Below are 18,024 nucleotides of genomic sequence, written 5' to 3' on the forward strand. Positions count from 1 at the left end.
TTTCCCTGTTTTCCCATTAATATCTTTTATAGTGAAAGGATCCAGTTCAGAATCACATATTGCACGTAGTTGTGTCTTTTTAGTCTTCAGTCTGAAACAACTTGTCTTTTACAATCTCAACCCTTTCAAAGATTATAGGCAGTTACTTTATAGAGTGTCCTTCAGTTTGGACATTCTTTATAATTAGATTCAGTTCAGTTCAGTCTCTCAGTCGTGTCTGACTCTTTGCGACTCCATGAATCACAGCACGCCAGGCCTCCCTGTCCATCACCAACTCCTGGAGTTCACTCAAACTCATGTCCATCGAGTCGGTAATGCCATCCAGCCATCTCATTCTCTGTTGTCCCCTTCTCCTCCTGCCCCCAATCCCTCCCAGCATCAGGGTGTTTTCCAGTGAGTCAACTCTTCGCATGAGGTGGCCAAAGTATTGGAGTTTCAGCTTTAGCATCAGTCCTTCCAATGAACAACCCGGGTTGATCTCCTTTAGAATGGACTGGTTGGATCTCCTTGCAGTCCAAGGGACTCTCAAGAGTCTTCTCCAGCACCACAGTTCAAAAGCATCAGTTCTTTGGCGATCAGCTTTCTTCACAGTCCAACTCTCACATCCATACATGACCATAGGAAAAACCATAGCCTTGACTAGACGGACCTTTGTTGGCAAAGTAATGTCTCTGCTTTTTAATATGCTATCTAGGTTGGTCATAGTTTTCCTTCCAACGAGTAAACGTCTTTTAATTTCATGCCTGCAGTCACCATCCGCAGTGATTTTGGAGCCCAAAAAAATAAAGTCTGACGCTGTTTCCACTGTTTCCCCATCTATTTGCCATGAAGTGATGGGACCAGATGCCATGATTTTTGTTTTCTGAATGTTGAGCTTCAAGCCAACCTTTTCACTCTCCTCTTTCACTTTCATCATTCTGCCTTTAGGGTGGTGTCATTAGCATATCTGAGGTTATTGATATTTCTCCTGGCAATCTTGATTCCAGCCTGTGCTTCTTCAAGCCCAGCATTCCTCATGATATACTCCGCATATAAGTTAAATAAGCAGGGTGACAATATACAACCTTTACATACTCCTTTTCCTATTTGGAACCAGTCTGTTGTTCCATGTCCAGTTCTAATTGTTGCTTCCAGACCCGCATACAGGTTTCTCAAGAGGCAGGTCAGGTGGTCTGGTATTCCCATCACTTTCAGAATTTTCCACAGTTTCTTGTGATCCATACAGTCAAAGGCTTGGCATAGTCAATGAAGCAGAAGTAGATATTTTTCTGGAACTCTCTTGCTTTCTCCATGATCCAGTGGATGTTGGCGATTTGATCTCTAGTCCTTCTGCCTTTTCTAAAACCTGCTTGAACATCTGGAAGCTCACGGTTCACGTACTGCTGAAACCTGGCTTGGAGAATTTTGAGCATGACTTTACTAGCGTGTGAGATGAGTGCAATTGTGCAATAGTTTGAGCATTCTTTGGCATTGCCTTTCTTTGGGATTGGAATGAAGACAGACCTTTTCCAGTCCTGTGGCCACTGCTGAGTTTTCCAATTTTTCTGGCATATTGAGTGAAGCACTTTCACAGCATCATCTTTCAGGATTTGAAATAGCTCAACTGGAATTCCATCACCACCACTAGCTTTGTTCGCAGTGATGCTTTCTAAGGCCCACTTGACTTCACATTCCAAGATGTCTGGCTCCAGGTGAGTGATCACGCCATTGTGATTATCTTCGTCGCGAAGATCTTTTTTGCACAGTTCTTCTGTGTATTCTTGCCACCTCTTCTTAATATCTTCTGCTTCTGTTAGGTCCATACCATTTCTGTCCGTTATCGAGCCCATCTTTGCATGAAATGTTCCCTTGGTATTTCTAATTTTCTTGAAGAGATCTCTTGTCTTTCCTATTCTGTTGCTTTCGTCTATTTCTTTGCCTTGATCACTGAAGAAGGCTTTCTTATCTCTCCTTGCTATTCTTTGGAACTCTGCATTCAGTTGCTTATATCTTTCCTTTTCTCCTTTGCTTTTCGCTTCTCTTTTCACAGCTATTTTAAGCCCTCCTCAGACAGCCATTTTGCTTTTTTGCATTTCTTTTCCATGGGGATGGTCTTGGTCCCTGTCTCCTGTACAATGTCACGAACCTCTGTCCAGAGTTCATCAGGCACTCTATCTATCAGATTTAGTCCCTTAAATCTATTTCTCACTTCCACTGTATAATCATAAGGGATTTGATTTAGGTCATATCTGAATGGTCTAGTGGTTTCCCCTACTTTCTTCAGTTTAAGTCTGAATTTGGTAATAAGGAGTTTGTGATCTGAGCCACAGTCAGCTCCTAGTCTTGTTTTTGCTGACTGTATAGAGCTTCTCCATCTTTGGCTGCAAAGAATATAATCAGTCTGATTTCGGTGTTGACTATCTGGTGATGTCCATGTGTAGAGTCTTCTCTTGTGTTGTTGGAAGAGGGTGTTTGCTATGACCAGTTCTCTTGGCAAAAGTCTATTAGCCTTTGCCCTGCTTCATTCCGTGCTCCAAAGCCAAATTTGCCTGTTACTCCAGGTGTTTCTTGACTTCCTACTTTTCCAGTCCCCTGTAATGAAAAGGACATCTTTTTTGGGTGTTAGTTCGAAAAGGTCTTGTAGGTCTTTATAGAACCGTTCAACTTCAGCTTCTTCAGCGTTACTGGTTGGGGCATAGGCTTGGATTACTGTAATATTGAATGGTTTGCCTTGGAAACGAACAGAGATCATTCTGTCATTTTTGAGATTGCGTCCAAGTACAGCATTTTGGGCTCTTTTGTTGACCATGATGTCTACTCCATTTCTTCCAAGGGATTCCTGCCCGCAGTAGTAGATATAATGGTCATCTGAGTTAAATTCACCCATTCCAGTCCATTTTAGTTCACTGATTCCTAGAATATCGACGTTCACTCTTGCCATCTCCTGTTTGACCACTTCCAATTTGCCTTGATTAATGGACCTAACATTCCAGGTTCCTATGCAATATTGCTCTTTACAGCATTGGACCTTGCTTCTATCACCAGTCACATCTACAACTGGGTATTGGTTTTGCTTTGGCTCCATCCCTTCATTCTTTCTGGAGTTATTTCTCCAGTGATCTCTAGTAGCATACTGGGCACCTACCGACCTGGGGAATTCCTCATTCAGTATCCTATCATTTTGCCTTTTGATACTGTTCATGGGGTTCTCAAGGCAAGTATACTGAAGTTGTTTGCCATTCCCTTCTCCAGTGGACCACATTCTAATTAGATTAGTTCTGCATAATTAGATTCATGTTATGTAGCCTTGGCAGGAACATCACAGGGTGGTACATGTTGTAGAATTTTCCCATTGTTGGTAAAGTTATCTTAATCCCTCTGACTTTTTAAAAAGTGGTATCTGCTGGGCTTCTGCAAGCAGATTTGTAATTCTATTTGTAATTAAAAGGATTTTGAGATGAGATACTTCAATTAAAACTCAAAACAGGCATACCTCATTTTAGTGTACTTTGCTTTATTAGCACTTCAGAGATACTGCATTTTCTTTACAAATTGAAAGTTTATCAAGCAAGTGTCTCAGCACCATTTTCCCAACAGTATTTGCTCACTTCATGCCTCTGTATCACATTTTGGCAATTTTTGTAGCATTTCCAACTTTTTCACTGTTACATTTGTGATGATGATCTGTGATCAGTGATCTTTGGTACTACTGCAAAAAGAGTATGATGTGCTAAAGGCTCAGATGATGGATAGCAATTTTTTAGCAAGTTCAGTTCAGTTCAGTCCTCAGTTGTGTCCGACTATTTGTGACCCCATGAACCACAGCACACCAGGCCTCCCTGTCCATTACCAACCTCCGGAGCTTATCCAAACTCATGTCCATTGAGTTGGTGATGCCATCAACCATCTTACCCTCTGTCATCCCCTTCTCCTCCTGCCTTCAAACTTTCCCAACATCAGGGTCTTTTCCAAGAAGTCAGTTCTTTGCATCAGGTGGCCAAAGAACTGGAGTTTCAGCTTCAACATCAGTCCTTCCAATGAACACCCAGGACTGATCTTCTTTAGGATAGACTGGTTGGATCTCCTTGCAGTCCAAGGGACTCTCAAGAGTCATCTCCAACACCGCAGTTCAGAAGCATCAATTCTTCGGCACTCAGCTTTCTTCACAGTCCAACTCTCACATCCGTACATGACTGCTGGAAAAACAGTAGCCTTGACTAGAAGGACCTTTGTTGATAAGGTAATGTTTCTGCTTTTTAATATGCTATCTAGGTTAGTCATAACTTTCCTTCCAAGGAGTAAGCGTCTTTTAATTTCATGGCTGCAGTCACCATCTCCAGTGATTTTGGAACCCCCACAAATAAAGTCTCTCACTGTTTCCCCATCTATTTGCCATGAAGTGATAGGACCAGATGCCATGATCTTAGTTTTCTGAATGTTGAGCTTCAAGCCAACTTTTTCACTCCCCTCTTTCACTTTCATCAAGAGGCTCTTTAGTTCTTCTTCACTTTCTGCCATAAGGGTAGTGTTATCTGCATATCTGAGGTTGTTGATATTTCTCCTGGCAATCTTGATTCCAGCTTGTGCTTCATCCAGCCCAGCATTTTTCATGATGTACTCTGCATATAAGTTAAATAAGCAGAGTGACAATATACAGCCTTGACGTACTCCGTTTCCTATTTGGAGTCAGTCTGTTGTTCCATGTCCAGTTCTAACTGTTGCTTCTTGACCTGCATACAGGTTTCTCAAGAGGCAGGTCAGGTGGTCTGGTATTCCCATCTCTTTCAGGATTTTCCACAGTTAAGTGTTTTTAAATTATGTGCTTTTTTAAGACAGTGCTACTGCACACTTAATATATGGCAGTATAGTGTAAGCATAACTTTCATATGCACTGGGAAGGCAAAAAAAATATATGTCTCACTTTGGATATTCACTTTATTGAGTGATCTGGAACCAAATGTACAGTATCTCTGAGGTATGCCTGTATTCCCTTTCCAGCATTCAATTTATTAATTTATTCAGTCAGTTCAGTTCAGTTCAGTTGCTCAGTCGTGTCCGACTCTCCACGACCCCATGAATCACAGCACGCCAGGTCTCCCTGTCCATCACCAACTCCCGGAGTTCATTCAAACTCATGTCCACAGAGTCAGTGATGCCATCCAGCCATCTCATTCTCTGTCGTCCCCTTCTCCTCCCGCTGCCAACCTTTCCCAGAATCAGAGTCTTTTCCAGTGAGTCAACTCGTCGCATGAGGTGGCCAAAGTATTGCAGTTTCAGCTTTAGCATCAGTCCTTCCAATGAACAACCAGGATTGATCTCCTTTAGAATGGACTGGTTGGATCTCCTTGCAGGACAAGGGACTCTCAAGAGTCTTCTCCAACACCACAGTTCAAAAGCATCAATTCTTCGGCGATCAGCCTTCTTCATAGTCCCAACTCTCACATCCATACATGACCACAGGAAAAACCATAGCCTTGACTAGATGGACCTTTGTTGGCAAAGTAATGTCTCTGCTTTTTAATATACTATCAAGGTTGGTCATAACTCCTTCTAAGAAGTAAGCGTCTTTTAATTTCATGGCTGCAATCAGCATCTGCAGTAATTTTAGAGCCCAAAAAAATAAAGTCTGACACTGTTTCCACTGTTACCCCATCTATTTGCCATGAAGTGATGGGACCAGATGCCATGATCTTTGTTTTCTGAATGTTGAGCTTCAAGCCAACCTTTTCACTCTCCTCTTTCACTTTCATCAAGAGGCTTTTGAGTTATATCAAAAGTGAACTCTTGGTTTCCTGTGTTGTTCAGTGAGTTATGCTCCATTACTATCATTACTTACTTTTATGCCTTAATTGTTTTACATTTGGACAATGGGAGCTTCTTTAAGCAGGCTCCTATTTCCTTTTTTGATAAACTTTTTATTTTGGAAAAATTTTTGATTTACAGAAGAAGTTACAAAGGTAGGACATGGAGTTCCCATATATTCTCTGCCCAGTTTCCCCTAATGACAAATCTTGTAATCAAGTTAAACTAGTCAAGACTACGTAATTAACATTGATAGATTATTATTAACTGGAATATAGACTTTGCGTGGATTTCATTTGTTTTTTCACTTATGTCCTTTTCCTGCTGCAGGTTACAGTTCAGGGTACCACATGACATTTCCTTATCACGTCTCCTTAGTCTCCATTATGTACCAGTTTCTTAGTCTTGTCTTTGTTTCTCCTGACTTGATAATTGGGTCAGAAATTTTTTAGAATGCCCTTCACCTTGGGTTTGTATAATTATTTTATTATGGGAGATCAGGGTTATGGAATTTTGGGAAGAATTCCACAGAGGTGAAGTCCACTTCTAATCACATTGTTTGATGGGGTACATGTCATCAGCATGACTTCTACTGGTGATGCAAACCTTGGTCATTTGTTTAAAATTATGTCTGCTACATCACTTCTTTGTAAAGATTCTTTTTTTTTTTTTTCCTGTTCACTGTTCTTTGGAAACAAGTCACTAATTTGGTTCTCACACTTAAGAAACGGGTCCTTTTCTTTTTTTATTATAGTTGTTTTGCAATGTTATATTAGTTTCAAGTGTACAACATAGTGACTCAGTGTTTTTCTAGATTATACTGCATTTTAAGTAATGAAATATTAGCTATATTCTAGCTATATTCCCTGTGTCATATATTACATCCTTATAGCTTGCTTTGGAGAAGGAAATGGCAACCCACTCCAGTACTCTTTCCAGGAGAATTCCATGGACAGAGAGGCCTGGTGGGCTGCTGTCCATGGGTCGCACAGAGTCAAACACGACTAAAGCGATGTAGCATGCATGCATGCGTTGGAGAAGGAAATGGCAACCCATTCCAGTATTCTTGCCTGGAGAATCTCAGGGACGGAGGAGCCTGTGGGCTGCCGTCTATGGGGTCGCGCAGAGTCAGACACAACTGAAGCTACTTAGCAACGTAGCAGCATATCTTGTTTATATAATACATGATTCTTTATCCCTTACCCCTATCTCTTGTACGCTTTCCCCATCTCTCCCCCGCTTGGTAACCACTAGTCTGTTCTCTAGATCAGTAAATCTGTTTCTGTTTTGTTATATTCATTTCTTTCTTTTCATTCATTTCTATTTTTTGAATTCTACATGTAAGTGATACCACAGTATTTGTCTTTCTCTGTCTGACTAATTTCACTAAGTGTAATACCTTCCAGGTCCAAGTTCAGTTCAGTTCAGTTCAGTCGCTCAGTCGTGTCTGACTCTTTGCAACCCCATGAATCACAGCATGCCAGGCCTCCCTGTCAATCACCAACTCCCAGAGTTCACTCAAACTCATGTCCATTGAGTCGGTGATGCCATCCAGCCATCTCATTCTCAGTCGTCCCCGTCTCCTCCCACCCCCCAATCCCTCCCAGCATCAGAGTCTTTTCCAGTGAGTCAACTCGTCGCATGAGGTGGCCAAAGTATTGGAGTTTCAGCTTTAGCATCAGTCCTTCCAATGAACACCCAGGATTGATCTCCTCTAGAATGGACTGGTTGGATGTAGCAAATGGCAAAATTTCATTATTTTTCACATTATTTTAAACTAATTATTAATCATGGGAAATAGATGGGGAAACCGTGGAAACAGTGTCAGACTTAATTTTTTGGGGGCTCCAAAATCACTGCGGATGCTGATTGCAGCCGTGAAATTATAAGAAGCTTACTCCTTAGAAGGAAAGTTATGACCAACCTAGATGGCATATTAAAAAGCAGAGACATTACTTTGCCAACCAAGTTCCGTCTAGTCAAGGCTATGGTTTTTGCAGTGGTCATGTATGGATGTGAGAGTTGGACTGTGAAGAAAGATGATTGCTGAAGAATTGATGCTTTTGAACTGTGGTGCTGGAGAAGACTCTTGAGAGTCCCTTGGACTGCAAGGAGATCCAACCAGTCCATTCTAAAGGAGATCAATCCTGGGTGTTCATTGGAAGTACTGATGTTGAAGCTGATACTCCAATACTTTGGCCACCTCATGTGAAGAGTTGACTCACTGGAAACGACTCTGATGCTTGGAGGGATTGGAGGCAGGAGGAGAAGGGGACGACAGAGAATGAGATGGCTGGATGGCATCACCGACTCGATAGACATGAGTTTGGGTAAACTCCAGGAGTTGGTGATGGACAGGAGGCCTGGCGTGCTGTGATTCATGGGGTCACAAAGAGTCGGACACGACTGAGTGACTGAACTGAACTGAAATATTTTGAAGAAGTTATGTATTAGGTTAAATAGAGTAATTTTTTTGACATTTTATTTTTTCTTTTTGCTCAGAACTTTTTTTAAGTGGAATATAATTGCTTTACAATGTTGTGTTATTTTCTGTTGTACGATTGAGTAACTCAGCCGCATGCATACCTATATCCCCTCTTGGACTTCCCTTCCAGTGCCCACCGTTCCCAACCCTTGCCTCAGCTGCACCTAACTGAGCTTCCTGAGCGTTATAGCCGCTTCCAACCAGGTGGTAGTATATACATGTCAATCTCAATCTCCCAATTTGTCCCACCCCCACTCTTTCCCTTATGTCCACATGTCTGTTCTCTATGTCTGGGTCTCTATTCCTGGCTTGGAAATAGGTTCATCTGTACCATTTTTCTATGTTCCACATATATGCGTTAATACACAGTATTTGTTTTTCTGACTTCACTCTATAAGACAGACTCTAGGCCCATCCATGTCTTTACAAATGACCCTATTTTGTTCCTTTTAGTGACTGAGTAATGACTCAGACAGTAAAGAATCCGCAGTGCAGGAGACCTGAATTTGATCCCTGGGTCGGGAAGATCCCCTGGTGTAGGGAATGGCAACCCGCTCCAGTATTCTTGCCTGGAAAATTCCATGGACAGAGATGCCTGGTGGGCTACAGTCCATGGGTTGCAGAGTTTTACACGACTGAGCAACTAATACACACTCAATATTCCATTGTATATATGTACCGCATCTTATTTATCTGTTCATCTGTCATTGGACATTTAGGTTGATTCCTTGTCCTGGCTGTGTGACTGGTGCTGCAGTGAACATTGGGGTGCATGTGTCCTTTTGAATTATGATTTTCTCAGGGTATATGCCCAGTAGTGGGATTGCTGGGTCATATGGTAGTGCTATGTTTAGTTTTTCAAGGAACCTCCATACTATTCTCCACAGTGGCTATATCAACTTAAATTCCCACCAGCAGTGTAAGAGGGTTTCCTTTTCTCCACATCCTCTCCAGCACTTATTGTTTGTAGATTTTTTGATAATGGCCATTCTGACTGGTGTGAATTGATAACCTCATTGTAGTTTTGATTTACACTTCCCTAATAATCAGTGATGTTGAGCATCTTTTCATCTATATGTCTTCTTTGGAGAGATGTCAGTTGAGGTCTTCTGCCTGTTTTTTGATTGTGTTGTTTTTCTGGTATTGAGCTGCATGGGCTATTTGTGTCTTTTGGAGACTAGTCCTTTGTTGCTTCATTTGCAAATATTTTCTCTCATCCTGAGGGTTGTCTTTTCATCTTGTTTATGATTTCCTTTGCTGTGCAAGAGCTTTTAAGTTTAATTAGGTCCCATTTGTTTATTTTTGTTTTTATTTTCATTGCTTTAGGAGGTGGATCATATATTTTCTTTTAAAGAAGTGAGCTATGTATTCAGCTCAGTTCAGTTCAGTCACTCAGTCGTGTCCGACTCTTTGCGACCCCATGAATCACAGCACGCCAGGCCTCCCTGTCCATCACCAACTCCCGGAGTTCACTCAAACTCATCTCCATCGAGTTGGTCATGCCATCCAGCCATCTCATTCTCTGTCATCCCCTTCTCCTCCTGCCCCCAATCCCTCCCAGCATCAGACTCTTTCCAGTGAGTCAACTCATCGCATGAGGTGGCCAAAGTATTGGAGTTTCAGCTTTAGCATCAGTCTTTCCAATGAACACCCAGGACTGATCTCCTTTAGAATGGACTGGCTGGATCTCCTTGCATTCTAAGGGACTCTCAAGAGTCTTCTCCAGCACCACAGTTCAAAAGCATCAATTCTTTGGCGATCAGCTTTCTTCACAGTCCAACTCTCACATCCGTACGTGACCACTGGAAAAACCATAGCCTTGACTAGATGGACCTTTGTTGGCAAAGTAATGTCTCTGCTTTTTAATATTCTATCTAGGTTGGTCATAACTTTCCTTCCAAGGAATAAGCGTCTTTTAATTTCTTGGCTGCAATCAGCATCTGCAGTGATTTTTGGAGCCCAAAAAACAAAGTCTGACACTGTTTCCACTGTTTCCCTATCTGTTTCCCATGAAGTGATGGGACCAGATGCCATGATCTTAGTTTTCTGAATGTTGAGCTTCAAGCCAACTTTTTCACTCTACTCTATTAGGTTAGTGTAAAGAGTAATTTTTGAGCACTTTAAAAGTATTGGTTTATTTTTAGATTGTAAAATAATCTCAGAAAAGAATGCTGTATTGGAGTTGATAAAGATGATATGTAGAAACAAATATGCATTTAGATATTCAAAGTCTGCTTTTTGCTAGACGTTGGAGACCTTTTTATGAACAAGGTCAGATGCATGGTATTTGCTATTTACTAAGCCAATGGAAGATTCAGGTATATAAGCAGTTAAAATACAGATGATGGGTGCTATGAGTGTTGTGATGGAAAAAGTGAAAATTGCTGTGGGAGCACAGAAGAAGGATATCTACTCCACAGTTGAGAGATTCAGAAAGGCTTCTTAGAGAAATTCATTTAAGTTGAAACCCAGGGAGAGAGAAATAAACTAGGGGAAGGGAGCTAAAGAAAAGGGTGAGGAATATTCATGGCAATACGCACAGTTTGAGAAGCGTAGTGATTCAGTTTAAAGCTAGCACATGAAGCAGGACCGGATGATTGTAAGTTATTTAAGAGAATTTGAATTTTATTTTAAAGAAAACAAGAGTCCATTGAAGTATTTAAACTGGGGAGTGATGCATTCAGACATCTAGATGTCATAAAGTAAAATTGTTGCTTTTATCTCCCAAACTTTGTTCTTAACCCTGATCTCTGCTCTAAGGTTAGGAGGTTAGTGATGTAGTAAGCATTAGAAATGTGATGGAAATGAATAGTTCCTAGATTTTATTTTTGTATCACTGATAGTTAAGATATAGTATAGTAGTTCATTGTGTTTGCTCTAAAGTCTGTCAAATTGTGTTTGTTTTTTTTTTCCGTTTTATTTATTTATTTATTTTTAAATTTATTTTATTGGTGGCAAATTACCTTACATTAATATATTGGTTGGTTTTGCCATACATTGACACGAATCCGCCCTGGGTGTACATATGTTCCCTTTCTTGAACCCCGCTTCCACCTCCCTCTTCCCCATATCCTCCCTCCAGGTCATCCCCGTGCACCAGCCCCAAGCATCCTGTATCATGCATCGAACCTGGACTGGTGTCAAATTGTGTTTGAATCCCAGATTCATTACATATTGTCTGTACAAGTTCCTTCTCTAGGCCTCAGTAACCTTGGCTATAAAATCAATAATAATATCCAACTTAAAAATCCAGACCGTGGGGTTGTTATGGTTAAACAGGATTATTTCAATAAAAAGCCTGGGATAAAGTAAAGATTCAGTAAATTATTATTATTATTATACCACTAGTAAAAAAGGTTGAAAGTTTACTAATCTTTTTTAGGCCAAGTCAGAATGTTCCTCTGGAAAAAACTTGGTATTCAAATGAACTTTCCAGCAAAACAGCTGCATTGAAAGCTGTTAAAATTTAGCTGAGTTAAAATTGACACTACATTTACTCCGCCAAGGTGACTTTCCTGGTGGCTCAGACAATAAAGCATCTGCCTACAATGCTGGAGGCCCGGGTTCAATCCCTGGGTCAGGAAGATCTCCTGGAGAAGGAAATGGAAACCCACTCCAGTATTCTTGCCTGGAAAATACCATGGATGGAGGAGCCTGGTAGGCTACAGTCCATGGGGTTACAAAGAGTTGGACACGACTGAGTGACTTCACTTTCATTCACACTTTACTCACCCAATATCATGAAATGTATCTGGACTTGTGTTGGGCCAAAAAAAGTATTATCTGGTGTAAAACATTCAAAGGCAGTTCTAAGCAAGCAATGGCATACATAGGTGTGGCTCCTCAGAGAGATATCTGAGGTGGAAATAAAAATTTGGAGACCACTGGCATGAAGATAGGATTTAAGTCATCGCAATAGATGTAGAAAAAACTACTGATAACATTTAACACCCTTTCATAATAAAAACTCATAGCAAATAGGAATAGAAGGTCCCCAAACTTAAAGATTATCTCCAGAAACCAAAAGCAATCATATTCAGTGGTAAAATATTAAAAAATTTCTCTTTGAGATTAACAGCAATACCAGAATTACTTTATGGCTAGAATAATGTAGATAACTCTGACTAAAAGCTAAGTGAATAAAGCATTTTACAACTTTTGGAAGACAGTAGATTATATATAATACTTATATTAATTTGTATTTATATACATACATGAGCAAATATACCAGCAAAATGCAGTATGCCAGCAAATTTGGAAAACTCAGCAGTGGCCACAGGACTAGAAAAGGTCAGTTTTCATTCCAATCCCAAAGAAAGGCAATGCCAAAGAATGTTAAAACTACTGCACAATTGCACTCCTCTCACACGCTAGCAAAGTAATGCTCAAAATTCTCCAAGCCAGGCTTCAACAGTACGTGAACCGTGAACTTCCAGATGTTCAAGCTAAATTTAGAAAAGGCAGAGGAACCAGAGGTCAAATTGCCAACATCCGTTGGATCATCAAAAAAGCAAGAGAGTTCCAGAAAAGCATCTATTTCTGCTTTATTGACTATGCCAAAGCCTTTGACTATGTGGATCACAACAAACTGGAAAATTCTTCAAGAGATGGGAATACCAGACCATCTTCTCTGCCTTCTGAGAAACCTGTATGCAGGTCAAGAAGCAACAGTTAGAACTGGACATGAAACAACATACTAGTTCCAAATTGGGAAAGGAATAAGTCAAAGCTGATTATTGTCACCCTGCGTATTTAACTTATATGCAGAGTACATCATGGAAATGCTGAGCTGAATGAAGCACAAGCTGGAATTAAGATTGCTGGAGAAATATCAACAACCTCAGATATGCAGATGACACCACCTTTATGGCAGAAAGTGAAGAAAAACTAAAGAGCCTCTTGATGAAAGTGAAAGAGGAGGGTGAAAAAGTTGGCTTAAAACTCAACATTCATAAAACTAAGATCATGACATCTGGTCCCATCACTTCATGGCAAATAGATAGGGAAATAATGGAAACAGTAGGAAACTTTATTTTCTTGGGCTCCAAAATCACTGCAGATGGTGATTGCAGCCATGAAATTAAAAGACGCTTGCTTCTTGGAAGAAAAGCTATGACCAACCTAGACAACATATTTAAAAGCAGAGACATTACTTTGTGCACAGAGATCCATCTAGTCAAAGCTGTGGTTTTTCCAGTAGTCATGTGTGGATGTGAAAGTTGAAGAAAGCTGAGTACCTAAAAATTGATGCCTTTGAACTGTGGTGTTGGAGAAGACTCTTGAGAGTCCCTTGGACTGCAACGAGATCAAACCAGTCAATTCTAAAGGAAATCAGTCCTGAATATTCATTGGAAGGACTGATGCTGAAGCTGAAACTCCAATACTTTGGCCACCTGATGCGAAGAACTGACTCATTGAAGAAGACCCTGATGCTGGGAAAGATTGAAGGCAGGAGAAGAAGGGGACAACAGAGAATAAAATGGTTGGATGGCATCACCGACTTGATGGACATCAGTTTGAGCAAGCTTGGGGAGTTGGTGATGGACAGGGAAGCCTGGCGTGCTGCAGTCCATGGCGTCACAAAGAGTTGGACACGACTGAGCAACAGAACTGATCTGATATACATAGAGAAGTTGATTGGTTGATTGAGGGGACTACCTAATCTAAAATCTGGTGAGGCATACCAAGAGGTTAGAAACTCAGGTAGGTGTCGATGCTACAGTCTTGTTTATTTGGCTGCATCAGATCTTCCTTGTGGTGTATGGGTTTCTGTCTAATTGTGGTCCAGGATCTAGAGTGCGTGGGCTCAGTAGTTGCAGCACATGAGCTTAATTGCGCCGTGGCCTGTGCAGTCTTAGATCCCTGACCAAGGATAGAACCTATAGCCCCTGTGTTGGAAGATGGATTCTTAAACTCTGGTCCACCCTGGGAGCCCTGATGCTACAATCTTGAGGCAGGATTTCTTCTTCAGAATACCTGTTTTTCTCTTCAGGTCTTCAGTTGATTAGATGGGGCCCACCCATATTATTAAAGGTGATCTCCTTCACTTTATAGTAAGCCGATTGTAGATATTAACCATATCTATAAGATACCTTTACAGCAACACCTAGATTATCAAGTTTAATAACTAGATTCTGTAGCCAAGTTCACATATAAAACTAACCATCACAATGCCCTGCCTTATTAATCAAGAGAATGCAAATCAAGAGCATAAGGAAGTATGACTTTATATCCACTAAATTGACAAAATTTAAGTATTTGGTAAGACCAAGCATTGTAAGGACTCTCATATATTGATGGGAATGTAAACTGTAATAGTCATTCTGATAGAGAAGTTGGCACTTCCTTATAAAGATGTATGTAGCCTAGGACGTTCACGCCTTCAGAAATTTTTGCCCATGAACACCAGGAGATATGTAAAATTTACAAGAAGGTGATAGTAGTTTTAAATATATATATATATGAAAGTAGCAAAACAACAACAGCCTGGAAACAAATCAAGTATTCATTGATGGAAAAGTGGATCAGTAAGTCATACTGAAATCACAGAATGGAATATTAATCAGTAGTGAATAAATGCACAGCAGCCATGTGGATCATGAGTGATTTTTAAAAACAATATTGAGTATAAAATGCAAGGCACAGAAGATTAAAATAGCATAATACCATTTTTATTAAAGCTCAGAAACAAACCAACAGAATATATTGTTAGGGAATACAAACTGATGTGAGGACTCTAGCTATGGGTGATGGGTCAGTGAAGGAAACCATAGTGGGATAGAACAGTGTTGGCAGTGTTCTACTCTTTTAAGTTTGGTGCTTATTTCATTATAATGCCTCATATTATATGTTATAGGTAATCCTTTTGTATTATCAAATCATTTTACCTTTTATAAGAACATAAATAAAAATATTGGGTTGACCAAAAAGTTCATTTGGGTCCCATCTTATGGAAAAACACAGATGAACTTTTTGGCCAACCCAATATTTTTTTCATTCCAAAAAAAAGTGAAATTTTAAAGAAGAGTGTTTTAATCTATGAAAGTCGTTTTTATAGTCTATATATATATATATGTGTGTGTGTGTATATATATATATATGATTTAAAGTCTGTGAAGGGCTTAGAAGACAATATGATTCAGATTTAAAATTAAGGCTGGCTTTCAATCAGGAAAAGGTCCAGATGAGCTGAAACAATGGTTGTTTAACTTTTGGGGGTTTATTGATTGACTGCTTTGAGCTGAAAGTTATTGAACCTCTTCCCAGAAAACATTTCATATGTGGAAAACTTTTCAGTTCCAGAGAGCGATGTGAATCTGATCTGGAAATAGATTACTAAAGCTATCTAACAGTTACCAGTTTTGATGAGCTCATCTTACTGTAAGAAATGTATAGCAGATATTGCTAGTCAGAAGACAAAGAGTCTTCATCAATGGTGCGACTTCATTCCTTAAAGTTAGTTTGTAAATTCATAGAAGTATCATAAAACTAGATGAGAATAGGGAGACATGATCTTAGTACTTGCAGTTTCGTGTGATGTGTATCATAGTCGGATTTTGGCAAATGGTTGTCAGGACTCTCTTTCAGGTTTTAAGTTTTTAATTTGGCCAACTTGCCAAGGCTCAAATTGAGGAGTGACCTACTTTTTCCTGCATCAGAGCAACCAGGGCATGGGGAAAAATAATTCTTTTTTTCTTTGCAGGAAGTTTTGTAAACTTTCTGAGTTGGCGAAGTCTGTATTCCACATCTGATACATGGGAAAGCTGTGTTTAGAAATATGGGTATTTTAAAAATAAAATTTTCAACTTGCAAAAATGCATCCTTGAAAACTTAAGATCTCTCTCAGGCGGTTCTCTCAGCTAAATGAGTAATATAACATGTCATTGTTTATGGATACTTGATAAAGTGAAGAGCGGTATCATGTTTTCTTTGTCTGGCATTTGACAGCTGTTAACTGGTGAAATGAGAGATTAGAGTTTGTGCAACTGAACGCATACACTTGATGCCTTCAAACAAAACTGTGTCACCTTCTATATAAAGTATTCAGTTAGCCTATTGGCAAGATATGCTATTGAGAGAGTTTTCTTAGTGAGTTTCTTATGCTGTTTTCTAAGTCCAATAAGATGATGCTTACAAGATGAAAAATTATCATAGTTATATATAAAGTATATATTGATCGTATTGCTGTGTAATTCATCAAACAGTATTTTATGCAATTGGTAAGTATATATATTTTAAAATATTGACTAATAAAGAATACTAAATTATCAACTTTACCTTTCTTATCTTTCTCATATAAAAGATGATTGTCTTTTTTTCACCCAGCTTGTTTTATACTTTGCCTGTTATGTCAGTTTCCCCACCCCCTTGCATTGGGTTGAAAGAGAAAGTGTTTCTCAATTTGAAACTACCCTCTTATTTATTTTTCATTTCCATTTGCTCCCTTATTAAGGCACTAGAGGTATTGGTCTTTTAACTGTCTGTGGCAGTGTACTATTTTTATTTAATCCTAGAAGGAATAAGTCAGTATAGCATAGAGGTTAAGAGTGTAGTTCCCTGGAACCGAATCCGTTGGTGAATCTACACTCAGAAAATTACTAAGTGTAAGACTTTGGCAAGTTGCTTGAATTTTTTCTACTCTGTGGTTTCCTGTGTTTTTAATAAAAGGGTGACTTCAATGCTCTGGTACCTAGTAAAAACTGAGTGAATGTTAACTATAAAAATAGCAGTAATAAGAATTATTATTCTTGAATTAATTATTGATAGGTTGCAGACTTAATATCCTAGCACTTATGTCTGTTTTAACATCCTAGCTCTTATGTCTGTTTAGTGTATTTGTTTGTAATACAGAACAGGTTGGCTGTACCACTGTCTATCTGGGTCCAAACGTCCAGTAATGTGATAGTTCAATTCCTTTAAAAAATAATAACGATATCTGTTGTATATTATGAGTAAAATTTTCAAGGCTTAATATCAAATGAATGACAAATTATATTCATTTTAATGTTTATGTGAGTGCCTAGTATATTCAAAGCCACATGGGTAATATACAGATAAAATATAGTTCTTGTACTCAAGTAGTATCAATTTAATAGAAGGGATTAGAGAAATAGAGACAAAATATAGTGTATTTTCCCAGGTGGATGGAAGTTACGATATCAGAATTTAAGAATTCAGAATGGACGAATAATACAAGCTGAACAAACCAGAAAACCAGTTTAAACATCTTGGGGAACTGAGGGGAAAGAAATTGGGCTGCATACTGTAACTTGAGGGTTATTGCTTCATACCCAGGGATCTCTAAGCTAGGTTTTAATTTATGTTTATTTCTTTTTCATATTGGTATTAACCATCTACAGATGTGTGTGTGCTTAGTCGCTCAGTCGTGTCTGACTCTTTGTGACCCTATGAACTGTAGCCCACTAGGGGGGTTCTCCAGGCAAGAATACTGAAGTGATTTGTCACCCCCTCCTCCAGGGGATCTACCCAACCCAGTGATCAAACCCAGGTCTCCCACATTGCAGGTGGATACTTTACCATCTGAGCCACTTGGGAAGCCCAAGAATACTGGAGTGTAGAGCCTATCCCTTCTCCAGGGGACCTTCCTCTGACTTACGATTTGAACCAGGGTCTCCTGCATTGCAGGCAGCTTCCTGAGCTACCAGGGAAGCCCTCTACAAGTGTAATACTTGTTAAAAACTCAGTTTGTAGTACCCAAGTAGAAATGTTGAACATTTCTGTAAGAAAGGCATAAAGTA

General features: G+C 39.6%; 1 protein-coding gene across 7 annotated transcripts in view; it reads left to right on the top strand.

Annotated features, from left to right (window-relative positions):
- RAVER2 (ribonucleoprotein, PTB binding 2) overlaps positions 1 to 18,024 on the top strand; it is a 149,711-nt gene that overhangs the window by 13,966 nt on the left and 117,721 nt on the right. The window lies entirely within an intron of this gene.

The sequence above is a fragment of the Moschus berezovskii genome, chromosome 4 (genome assembly GCF_049115385.1).
Source record: "Moschus berezovskii isolate FMDL1 chromosome 4, NW_MosBer_1.0, whole genome shotgun sequence".
NCBI lineage: Eukaryota > Metazoa > Chordata > Mammalia > Artiodactyla > Moschidae > Moschus > Moschus berezovskii.